Raw genomic sequence first — 13,218 nt, forward strand, 5'->3', positions numbered from 1 at the left:
TGTCCTTCCTTAACATTGCCTCTTCCAAAGCAGTAAGAAGTCCAAGTTGCTGTAGCTGATCTTCACTTTCAGGATAAGATTATTCCTAGGACTTCTCCCTGAAGTGGACCTTGAATTTTGCCAAAATTATTTTGCTGTCAGTCTTTCCTGGAACTTGTACCATGACAGCTGCAGCAACATTTAGTTTTTTGGATGCCAGACATGCCCATTTATTCTGCTTATGAAGTAAGAAGCCTTTCAGCAGGACACCTTGTTGCTTTGTTGCCACAGAAGAGATGTTTGGACACACGTGTATGTGAACAACATATCTCCGTGGGCTTCCAAATACTGACAGTAATTGTTCTAGTTTTTATGTCCATTTCCTGTTAAAAACAAACAGACAAAAAAGTAATTTCTGTCATCCACTGTGTCTTTTTGTCTCCAAAATACTTTATTGTCATCCATTGTTTCTTTTAGATTACAAAATCTTCTTGGCTTTGATACATTCGTTATATGCATATTCTCCCAGCATGATGACACCTCTGATTATCACAGCAATGCAAACTTAGTGGTAATACAGGTAGCTGGACTGATTCAATTTAGTTTTAGTTTGGTTTAGTTAATTCAATTTATTTTTCATGAGCATAAATCACATTCCTGGCCTATGACGGTATTTGCCTGTAGTGGGAGAAACCCTGAAGAGCACTTCCTGACAGAGCAGTTCAGAATAAGCCAGTTGAACAAATTAGGTGTGAAGGAGAAAACATTTAGGAAGAGAGACAGATTGGGAGAACCCAGCAGATATAATACTTCAGCATCTATTTCACATGTTCTCTGACAGTTGCTATTTTAAACAATTATTACTTAAAAGCTGTTTTGTTGATGAGATTTTTATTCTAATTTATTATTTTCTCACTGAACAGTTCACTTAGAAGAAGCTGTGAAAATTATGTATTTTGGTAATAGCGCACACAGGCACCATAGGACTAATTTGATAAAAGGAATTTTAGGAAACAATTATGGAGCAACTTGAGTATCACTAATCTTATATTCTTTAACATCTCAAAATAGAGGTGTATGATGGAGAGACCTGGTGAAGTCTTGAACATACATGTAGAATTGAAAATGTTGCATTACTGTAATTCAGTCAGGCAGAATAGCTGTACTACCATTACTATTCCAATGGTGACTGATGATGAATAAATACTTTTATTTCTTTTAGTTCCATTTTATAAATGGCATAAAATAATACCAGGTAGACTTGATAAAACAATGATTATAATGGAACAGACTGCATTTTTATATTGCCTTTTTTTTTTTTTTTTTTTAATTTTTACAATTACATCTCTGCTTAAAGATACGTGGTGTGGTATTGCGGTAAAGGCTGAAGTAACTGGGAGTGATGCCCAACTAGCCACGATAAGTCTGGTTGTGTTCAGGGTACTGAACAATCACAAATAGGCATTCACAAACTGTGTAATACACCTTTCTAGTGGGTTTACATGGCAAAGATTTAGTAGCAGGGGGCCATAAGGGTGGCTTCTGTGAGAAGAATCTAGAACCTGCCCCGTGGTAGGTAAGGGCTGTCCCCCTGCAGTCCATGGGTCCCCCATGGAGCAGATCTCCACGCTGCAGCCCCCCAGTGGGTGGAGGAGCCCCCGGTGGAGCAGGTGGATGTGGCCTGGAGGAGGCTGCGGCCCATGGAGAGCCCCCGCAGGAGCAGGCCCCGGGCCGGAGCTGCAGCCCGTGGAGAGGAGCCCACGCAGGAGCAGGGGGTCTGGGGGGAGCTGCCCCCACCCGTGGGGGACCCGTGCTGGAGCAGTTTGCTCCTGGGGGATGGACCCCGTGGGACAGAGCCATGTGGGAGCAGCGCTTGAAGAGCTGCTGCCTGTGGACAGCTCATGCCAGATCAGTTCGGGAAGGACGGCATCCCACGGGAGGGACCCCACATGAGCAGGGGCAGAGAGTGACCAAGAAGGAGTAGCAGAGACAAAGTGCCATAGACTGACCACAACCCCATTCCCCCGTTCCCCTGGGCTCAATGGGAAGAGGTGGAAGAGGGTGGGTGGGGAGAAGGCGTTTTTGGTTTCTTTCCTTTGTTTCTCACTTCTCTAGCTCGTTAGTAATAGGCAATAAATCTTGCTATCTCCCTATGCTGAGTCTGTTTTGCCTGTTACAGTAATTGTTGAGCAATCTCCCTGCCCTTTTCTCAAACCTTGAGCCCTTTGTGTTGAATTTTCTCCCCCTTTCTCTTTTAGGAGGGGGAGTGAGAGAGCAGCTGTGGTGGAACTCTGCTGCCCACCTGAGTAAAACCACTGCAACCCTCAATCTAGTCGAGCTCCATGAACTACCATGGCCACACTTAAACAGTTTGGTTGCGTTCAGTGAGAACTACCATGGCTAGATTTAATGAGAAGTGCAATTTATTAAAGCAACAGGTACACAGGTTCTTCAGAGTGCCAGTGATACTGTCTGCAAAGCACATACAAATACCAAAATTATGAGTAATGCAGTCTGGCTATAAATGCATTAAAAGGTATAAAGTGACTCTACAGAGATTACTAAGTTTCCTGCAGAGGCATTTGTTATATATATTTATATATTACATATATATATATGTATATATATGATGTTCAAATCTTACCCAAAGGCATCCCAAGGTGGGGGAGAGGCTCAGTGCACTGACTTATCCCAGAAGTCAGAAGGTATCTTTCACAATGGCATCTTACCTTTCATCCTTTCTCTCGTAAGCCAATTTATATTATTTTCTATCTTTTAGGTGGAGCTTGAGTGATTCTAGTCATGCATATCTTGGTTACGATTGGTTCAAAAGTGTCTTGTTTTTGTTTAAAGGTATAGATTCAGAGAAATTCAGAGTGCATGTTCAGCGAGGGGTGATCACATCTTGGAGGCAGGTAGCCTTTGGGATCATTATATCATTATATAATGGTTATATGTATATTATATATATTATAATGATTATATAATTATAATCATAATATATAATATATATTATAACTATTTATTATTGGTTTATTTTCATTTATTATTTTAATTATATAATTATAATATATAACACAATATGCAATATATAATATATATATTGTAGTTATAGTAATAAATGAGATAATGGCTCATTGTATGGACAAGCTGATGTAAATTGTATGGGGCATATTATCAGCTGGGGGAACACTATAGCCAAAACTTGTAGGTCTTTATAAGGTACAGCTGGTGCAGCTCAAATGATAGGCTCTTACTTGAAAAGTTCCTGAAGCTTGTAGCAAACTACAGTTTAGACTGATGATAAAAATTAAGCATTTAATTTTTTAATTAAGCATTTTCTTTCATTTTGCTAGTATTTTATAAAAATATAAACTGTATTAAAGGAACAGAACCCCAGATCTTCACAGACATTAAAGAAGCCACATGTCCTCCAGGTGAAACCTTTTACCACTCATCACACTGCAAAAGAAAGCATCAGCTGAAGAAATCAACCAAAAAAAAAGACTGAAGTAAAAGTTTCCATAGAAAGCAATCTCCATCCCTATGTCAGTCCTGCCACAAAGGTGCCAGGGATTCCAGCTGGCTTAGGCTAAAGCTCAGACTGTGGACATTATTTGAGTGTTTATGGCATGCTTTTGTACTGTGCCCTAGAGTGGTATTGACTTTTCCAAGCTGCCACAAAAGCCTGACATATTGGAGCCCTCTGCTGCTCATTTTTAGCAAATGGGAAATACTAGCACAATATAATCGCTTACACAGGCAAACACAGGAATTCTTGCTGCATAAGATGAATAAAGAAAATGTATGAATTTTTCTGATGCTCTTACAGATTCTGTCCTAACACAATTCATGCATCTATGCAACATTTCTTTTCTGGTTTAAAAGTTTTGATCTGATGCTGCCTTCAAGAGCATTGCCCTCTCTTTGATTTGATTATGCCCAAACATCAGGAAGCAGTTCTTCACTGCACAGCTGACTTGAGCACTGACACCTGAGATTGCCCAGAGGTTTTGGGGTCTCCCTCCTTGGACATCTTCAAAAGCTGCAGGGGGGGGAGCTCTTTTCAACCACTCGTGCAGCATCCCCTCCATGGGATGCCGTCCTTCCTGTATGGGCTTCCCACATACAACAGTTCAAGAATAGGTACACACCACAGCGCGCATCCTTCTGGAAGAGGCAGCTCCAGCACAGCTCCCCTACAGGCAGCAGCTCCGGCCCGGGGCCTGCTCCTGCGGGGGCTCTCCATGGGCCGCAGCCTCCTCCAGGCCACATCCACCTGCTCCACCGGGGGCTTCTCCACCCACGGGGGGGCTGCAGCGTGGAAATCTGCTCCATGGGCTGCAGGGGGACAGCCTGCTCCATCGGGGGCCTCTCCCTGCACAGCCCGCAGGGGAACTGCTGCTGCCTGCCTGCAGCACCTCCTGCCCTCCTGCTGCACTCACCTGGGGGGCTGCAGAGCTGCTTCTCCTCTCTTTCTCCCTGGGAAGCAGCTTTTTTTTTGTTCAGTTATTTTTGTTCTCCTTTCTTCAATATGCTCTCACAGAGGAACAAGCGACATCGTTTCTTGGCTTGGCTCTGGCCAGCAGGGGAGCCGTTATCTAACGTGGGGCAGCTTCTAGATTCTTCTCACAGAAGCCACCCCTATGGCCCCCTGCTACCAAAACCTTGCCACGTAAACCCACCAGAGCAACTCTTTCGGTGAAGAAATTTTTCGTAAGAACCAACCGAAACCTCCCCTGGTACAACCTAAGGGGTTTTGTTCTTGTCTTGTTACTTGGGGCTTGGGAGAAGAGAACGATCCCCACCTCTCTGGAGCCTCCTTTCAGCTTCCTGTAGAGCACAGGAAGGTCTCCCCTGAGCCTCCTTTTCTCCAGACTGAACAACCCCAGCTCCCTCAGCCGCTCCTCACCAGACTTGTTCTCTAAACAATTAACAAGCTTCAGAGCCCTTCTCCGGACACGCTCCAGCACCTCGAGCTCTTCGCTGAACACAGTGCTCGAGGTGCAGCCTCACCAGAGCTGAGCACAGAGGGACAACCGCTTCCCTAGTCCTGATGGCCACTCTATGTCTGATACAAGCCAGCTGTAGAGATATTTATATACATAGATATGCAGCACTAGTACATGCTCCTTGGAACACTGGTCAAACTCTCTTCAAACCCCATAAATTGATGGTTTCCTCTAACTGGCACTGACGCTTCAGCTGGATCCTCTAAATCCCATGTTACTGCTTCTGCTTCCTAAGCAGGTGACAGAAACTCCTAAGCGGAGAGCAGAGGAGTTGTAGTTCTGCATACAGGAAATATTTGGAAGTTTGGAAGATGCTTCCCTTGCTCAGCTGCCTTCCCTACGTTAATCAATCACCCGATCTTTTGCCTTCCAGCAAAAGTCTTGATGCAGTTCTTAAGGAAAGTTCTTTCTGAAAATCCTCAGCCACCTCTGTGCACGCCAAACCTTTCATGGCACTGTGCAAGGCGCGGATGGCAGCGATGAATCAGGTTGTGGAATGAATGGCAACGCGTGGGGAGGGAATTTTCAGGTGGCTTCGCGCTGTTTCGCAGGTCCCTGAATTAGAGGTAATGAGGAAACAAGCGGTAGGAACAAAACCTTGAGCCAGGCTGAGATCAAGAAATGGCTACAGTGCTAAAGAGGACCTTTGGGCAGTGGGCAATTGCTGGCTGGCTCCAGGTGCGTGTCTGAGGGTCTCTGACCAACTGTATGATAGATTCGGGCGCGTGGACAGCACGTGGGGCTACGGGGAGAGGACATGTAGGAGTGAAAAAGGGCAATAAACGCCTCCTGTTCAAGAGCCATCAGGAGTCTGTGTCTTGCATCCCTTCAGCAACACAAATATTTGGCTCCGAGTCCAAAATGTCATGTATTTGGCAATTTTATTTATGGTAGCATTCCCCACCCCTCCCATCCCCTCTTTTCCCCCCCCTCCCCTCCCCTACGCTCCCCTCCCCTCCCCTACACTCCCTGTCCCTACGCTCTGCTACACTCCCCTCCCCTAAACTACCCTACACACCCCTACACTCCCCTCCCCTATACTACCCTACGCTCCCCTTCGCTACACTACCCTACATTATTACCCTATGCTCCCCTCCCCTATGCTCCCCTACGCTCCCCTCCCCTATCCTACCCTAAACTCCCCTAAACTCCGCTCCCCTACACTGCCCTATACTCTCCTACGCTCCCCTCCCCTCTACCACGCTACGCTATGCTACCCTACGCTACGCTATGCTACACTACCCTATCCTACCCTCCCCTAACCTCCCCTACACTATCTTACCCTCTCCTGCCCTCCCCTCCCCTTCCCTCCCCTCCCCTATGCTCCCTGTCCCTACACTCTGCTACACTCCCCTCCCCTATACTACCCTACACTCCCCTCCCCTATCCTACCCTACACTCCCCTAAACTCCGCTCCCCTACACTACCCTATACTCTCCTACGCTCCCCTCCCCTCTACCACGCTATGCTATGCTACCCTACGCTACGTTATGCTACACTACCCTATCCTACCCTCCCCTAACCTCCCCTACACTATCTTACCCTCTCCTGCCCTCCCCTCCCCTATGCTCCCTGTCCCTACACTCTGCTACACTCCCCTCCCCTATACTACCCTACACTCCCCTACACTCCCCTCCCCTATACTACCCTACACACCCCTACACTACCCTCCCCTATACTACCCTACACTCCCCTTCGCTACACTACCCTACATTACCCTATGCTCCCCTCCCCTATGCTCCCCTACGCTCCCCTCCCCTATCCTACCCTAAACTCCTCTAAACTCTGCTCCCCTACACTACCCTATACTCTCCTACGCTCCCCTCCCCTCTACCACACTACACTACGCTACGCTACGCTACCCTACGCTATGCTATGCTACACTACCCTATCCTACCCTCCCCTCCCCTGCCCTTTCCTCCCCTCCCCTGCCCTTTCCTCCCCTCCCCTTCCCTTCCCTCCCTTCCCCTCCCCTCCCCTTCCCTCCCCTCCCTTCCTTTTATTCCCTCCCCTTCCCTCCCCTCTTGTCTTCTTCTCTCCTCTCTTCTTTCTTTCGGGCAACTTCAAATCGCTTCAGTCGTTCTCATAGCTCATATCCCTGGCTGATTCACGGGAACCCATCAGCAGCAACCAGAAGTGCTCCAGCTGCTGTGTCACTAGGCGAGCAACAGTCTGCAACTGGCAATCGCTGACTTCGTTCTGTGGCTCAGACAGGTGCCTTGCAGTTCCACCGTGGCCTGGACGTGTCCTCTTGCTGTGTCCCCACCTACATCGCAGTTCTGCTTAGAAGCAGCAGCAGGCTTTTGAAGATGTCCCACTCCTTCCATTTTCAATGGGTTAGCTTGGCTAGCCGGGTGGTGTCTGTCAACACAAGACAACAAAGAGATTTGGGTTAGAAACAGCTAACTGAGTAGTTCCTTTGCACAAGGGCAAGGCATATTTACCGCTTCCTAATGGAGACTGCAGTGTCAGAGATAATGACGGGTCCTTCAGAGAGCTTTGAAATATCCCTTGGGGATGCTGAGTCCAGAGGACCAGAGGAAATCTGTCTAAAGTACACCATGGAAGCACTCTGAATTACTTCCTAGCACAGAAGCATCTATGCTGATACGGCTTCAGCTGGTTTCAGTGTTCTTCTTCACCTACTACCTAAATTCAGATAAGAGGTCTCAATGCAGATGGAAAGATTGAGAAATAGAGAAATCACTGATGTGCTTTGAGAACTTCTAAGAACTGAGAACTAAATAAATCCAATGTTGTAACATTAAGGATTGGTTAGAAAAGTAAACGTTAAAAACAAGTAAAGGAGAAGGACAAGTAAGCTTTCTTAAAGGATCTACTATATTTAAAGGATCTTTAAAAAAGTAAATAAGTAATGAAATATATGCGCAGAGAGAGAGAGAGAGAGATACAGAAACCTAAGAAACTGCTGCGCAGGTTAGCTTCTTGCTCTCTTTTCTAAAAGTGCTAGTGAATACAGCATCTGTGTGCGTTACAAGCATTACCCTCAGTCCACCACAGGTACACACGAGAGGACAGCCTGCAGGTTGCGGAGGCGAAGAAACTGCTCTGGCCGGATGTGAAGAGCCAAGACAGAAGTTGCTGTCAGGGAAAAGATACACAGAGGGGATGGATGAAAAACACGGAGTGTGCTTCCGACCTTCACAACTTCTAAGCAAGCGGAGATGAGGTTGTGGAACAACCAAATGAGCTGTTGATCGAGAAGCAGCCTGAAGACTGTCCTTAAGCAGGGCCTTGCATTCTTCCTTTTTATAGCATTGCTTGCCTTCAAGCGCACGATCATGACTTTATTAACTTTCTACCACTACAGAAATGCACCGGATTCTTTCACAACACTTACGGGTGGTAATTGGAAAGACTGGTCAGCATTCTCTATTTCCTTCGTCATCTCAATTCTCTTTTGGCCTGTGAAGCTTTTCAGATCAGAGGAGAAGATCCGCTGTAATACGGAGTTTTGGATACTGCAAAGGAAACGAAGAATCGTACTGACAACTCTTTTCAACCTCACCTGCAACCATCACAGAAGAGAATACCGGAAGAACGCCGCTTTATCATGGGAAGCATAAATTTGAGCATAGGTGTCCTAGAGCTGAAGCGAGGTTAAGCAGGCTCCAAACAAGGGGAAGGAGCACACCCAGAAGCATTTCCATAAAGCTGTGTTTTCAAACAAATGGTTTAAAGACTTAGATTTTCTTACAAGTGAAGAATGAAAAAATAAAAAGAAAGAAAATTACCCAGACATACAGTTTTCCTCTAGCTTGCTTTGCTGCTTTCAGAATCTAGGGCTTTGATACTGCTGCCTCCTCAGCAACATCAGCAATTTCCTAGGAAAGCTGGTGTCCACCAGGTCAAATAGGAACGGGAAACCCCTCTTGCCACAACTTCACACTCGCACCAGAGTTGGCAGGACAGGCCGATGGACAGAGAAGTGTCTGGAAGAGTGTTAGAAAACAGACTTTAGATTTCCGTCCACCCAGGAAAAATTACTTGCTCATCCCTTCAAACTGAACTCTCAGTAGAAGGAGGTGATCCCAAGCTGCATTCCTGACATCTATGCTGCAAAGTCATCAAATGTGACATGTTACTGTACCAGCCTGTTACGAACAGAAACAGGACTTTGAGGTTATGCTGTTTGATTAGAATTAAGCTCAAAGAGTTAGTCCTTTGGTATGTTTTTTGTCTGCAAGTGTTTTCACTGTTTCCCAGACAATGTCTCCAGCAAGCTGGCTGCTTGCTTCATTTGTTCTGTTCCGTTCTGTTTTGGTTTGTTTTCTCAGCAAGGATTCTTAGAGAAATGAGATTAAAGTGATCATATTGTATGTCCATCCATCCCTCCCTCCCCTTCGCTTGTCCAGAGCTTTTACCTTGTCCACCAGCTTGAATGAACTCGGTCATAGGCGCAGTTGTGTCCAAGCCATTCTGTTGCTAGACATGTTGTGAAAACAGACAGCCACGTAGTGGGGAGAGGACGTGCTGCTGTCTGCAGTGTGACCTCAGCGCTTACCAAACAGTAGGGAATACACAGAGAAGGGCGTTAGGAAAACTTCAAGCCCCAGACACATTTATGTGGAAAGCATATCTCCCAAGATAACGCTGGACACAACTGCATAATCAAAATGTATTCATTTCTTGGTTCATCCAACTCCTAGGCTTTAGTTTTAAAAAGTTTCTGTCTTGGCTTAAAGCACTCTTCCAATCTCTATTTCCAGTTACTAGGATTTCCTGAAATAGCTCATCCCATTTTTTTCTTTGTACAATCTCCCAGCCTCTTTGTTTTCCTCTCCCCAAGAAACTTAGCGCTGCTCTCTTCATACTTGACAACTAGATATGGAGCTGTATCAGCCAGAAGGAAGTTTCCTTCACACCTTCCACTTCTTACGGTATCTGGACCTTTACTCTTACTCGCCCTTCCTACATTAGCACAAAGAAAGCTGTTTGGGAGATCTGATGTCTTGTTTTCCAGAAGCTACCCTGAATCACCTTTACGAGAGCTGTCCCACGCTGCGAGCACAAGTCTTGCAGTCTGGCCAGATATTTGCCTTCTAAGTCGATAATCAAACCTGTCAAGTTAAGAACACGGAACTAGTGGAAAGGAAATCCTTTTATTTTGATCCGAATTCACTTTTTTTTTTTTTTTTTTCCCTAGACCAAGACTGAATGGTGGGAAACCAGCAAAACTCTGGTGAAAAATGAAATGACAAATGTTAAGGTCAGGCAGCTTGCCCACTGCCATTGCTACCCTGAAAGCAGATGGAGTGCATCTTCATACCCCACAGCCTGAGACACTAGTCGACAGGCCAGCCCATGTGATGAAGTCCATTGCTGTCCTGAATTTTAACGTGACAGGGGGACTCTTAAGCCTCTTGTTTATGCTTTAGGACTTGCGGTCTATGGGAGGACCACAGCACACTCTTCTCTGTCTACCCTTATTTGTTGATCGTCTGTAGGAAGAAGAGAACGTGCAGAGGCCCTCACCCGTACATTGGGTCTGTTCTCACTCTGAGCAGCTCCATCATTGAGCAAAGTACCAACCTTGAGGCTTCTCTAAGGGCTTTACACAAACTACAGAATACTAAAATGAAGCATTCACAACAAAACCACACTGTTTTCCCCAGCCAAGCATCAAAACACTTACAGAAGTGCATGGGCCCTCTCTGTGCACCTCGAGGTGAGATCCACAAATCCTCACGTGGTTTCAACACATCCAGCACCCTTCTCTGTCCCTCCCGGCTAAACGTGTGCAGAGGCAGCTGTTCCCAAAGTGCTGTGGTGACATAATTCCCTTCTGTTTCTGAAGTCATCACCGCAGGCGCCTCCCAGTGACGGCACAACACTCTCTGTTGCTAACGCGTATGTCTCAGAAACAGCTAGACAAGTACCACTATGCCCAAACTGACTTGAATTAGGGTAGTTCAAAAATTATTCCCTGCTCCCCTACATCTGTGGAAGGTGTGTGATCAATCTTTTCCTTGAGAAAGGACTACAGACCAAAAGAGCTTGATTCTGATACTTTGCCCGTACTTTAGAGCAGTTCACCTTTTATTTCCATGTAAGAAAAAAGAAGGTGAAATCAACAATTCTCTTCCTCCGAGCTGGGCATATGAAATAACCCCAAACATCCAGGAAGCCTCAAAAAGGAAACTATGCACTTCCTTGTTAAACATCTTGTTTCTTCGGAAAACTTTTCCAGTCCTTTGCAACTGCGGTGGTCTGAATCGGGTGGGCAGCCGAGTTCCACCACGGCCGCTCTCTCCCTCCCCCTCCTCCAAGGGAAAGGGGGAGAAAATACGATGCAAAGGGCTCAAGGGCTGACATAAGGACGGGGAGATCACTCAACAATTATCGTGACGGGCAAAGCAGACTCAGCATAGGGAGACAGTAAGAGTGATTGCCTACTACCAACAAACTAGACACGTGAGAAACAAAGGAAAGAAACCCAAAACGTCTTCTCCCCATCTGCCCTCTTCCACCTCCTCCTCCTGAGCAGCGCAGGGAAACAGGGGACTGAGGGCTGCGGTCAGTCCCTGATGCTTTGTCCCCGCCGCTCCTTCTCGCTCCCTCCCTGCCCCTGCTCCCCGTGGGGTCCCTCCCACGGGATGCCGTCCTTTCCCAGCTGATCCCACACGGGCTGCCCACAGGCAGCAGCTCCTCAAGCACTGCTCCCACACGGCTCTGTCCCACGGGCTCCATCCATGCATCCCCCAGGAGCAAACTGCTCCAGCACGGGTCCCCCACGGGTGGGGGCAGCTCCCCCCAGACCCCCTGCTCCTGCGGGGGCTCCTCTCCACGGGGGGGCTGCAGCTCCGGCCCGGGGCCTGCTCCTGCGGGGGCTCTCCATGGGCCGCAGCCTCCTCCAGGCCACATCCACCTGCTCCACCGGGGGCTCCTCCACCCATGGGGGGGCTGCAGCATGGAGATCTGCTCCATGGGAGACCCATTTTTTTTTATTTTTTTTTTCCTAGACCAAGACTGAATTGTGGAGAACCAGCAAAACTCATGTGAAAAATGAAATGACAAATGTTAAGGTCAGGCAGCTTGCCCACTGCCATTGCTACCCTGAAAGCAGATGGAGTGCATCTTCATACACCACAGCCTGAGACACTAGTCGACAGGCCAGCCCATGTGATGAAGTCCATTGCTGTCCTGAATTTTAACGTGACAGGGGGACTCTTAAGCCTCTTATTTATGCTTTAGTACTTGCGGTCTATGGGAGGACCACAGCACACTCTTCTCTGTCTACCCTTATTTGTTGATCATCTGCAGGAAGAAGAGAACATGCAGAGGCCCTCACCCATACATTGGGTCTGTTCTCACTCTGAGCAGCTCCATCATTGAGCAAAGTACCAAACTTGAGGCTTCTGTAAGGGCTTTACACAAACTACAGAATACTAAAATGAAGCATTCACAACAAAACCACATTTTTTTCCTCAGCCAAGCATCAAAACACTTACAGAAGGGCATGGGCCCTCTCTGTGCACCTCAAGGGGAGATCTACAAATCCTCACGTGGTTTCATCGCATCCAGCACCCTTCTCTGTCCCTCCCAGCTCAACGTGCACAGAGGCAGCTGTTCCCAAAGTGCTGTGGTGATATAATTCAGTCCTGTTTCTGAAGTCATCACCGCAGGCGCCTTGCCATGACAACACAACACTCTCTGTTGCTAATGCGTATGTCTCAGAAACAGCTAGAGAAGTACCACTATGCCCAAACTGACTTGAATTAGAGTAGTTCCAAAATTATTCTCTGCTCCCGTACATCTGTGGAAGGTGTGTGATAAATCTTTTCCTTGAGAAAGGACTACAGACAAAAATAACTTGATTCTGATATGTTGCCTGTACTTGTAGAGCAGTTCACCTTTTGTTTCCATGGAAGAAAAAAGGTGAAATCAACAATTCCCTTCCTCTGATTTGGCAATATGAAAGAACCCCAATTCTCCAGGAAGCCTTAAAAAGGAAACTCTGCATTTCTTTGTTAAACAGCTTGTTTCTTCAGAAATCTTTTCCAGGACTTTGCAACTGCAGTGGTTTGAACCAGGTGGGCAGCCGAGTTCCACCACGGCCGCTCTCTCACTCCCCCTCCTCAAAGGGAAAGGGGGAGAAAATACGATGCAAAGGGCGCCAGGGCTGAGATAAGAACAGGGCAAAGCAAACTCAGCAGAGTGACCCTCAGGGTCCCTCCCTGCCCCTGCTCCCCATGGGGTCCCTCCC

At 46.9% G+C, this 13,218-nt stretch overlaps 1 long non-coding RNA gene across 1 annotated transcript; it reads right to left on the reverse strand.

Annotated features, from left to right (window-relative positions):
- Window positions 1–7,861: 7,861 nt before the first annotated feature.
- Window positions 7,862–10,263, reverse strand: LOC137852973 (uncharacterized). Its single transcript, XR_011094113.1, has 4 exons — window positions 9,993–10,263; window positions 9,377–9,437; window positions 8,757–8,944; window positions 7,862–8,473 (listed from the first exon to the last, which is right to left on the reverse strand). It is a non-coding gene; the product is annotated as an uncharacterized lncRNA (long non-coding RNA).
- Between the last annotated feature and the right edge of the window lie 2,955 nt (window positions 10,264–13,218).

This window comes from Anas acuta, chromosome 3 (genome assembly GCF_963932015.1).
Source record: "Anas acuta chromosome 3, bAnaAcu1.1, whole genome shotgun sequence".
Lineage (NCBI taxonomy): Eukaryota > Metazoa > Chordata > Aves > Anseriformes > Anatidae > Anas > Anas acuta.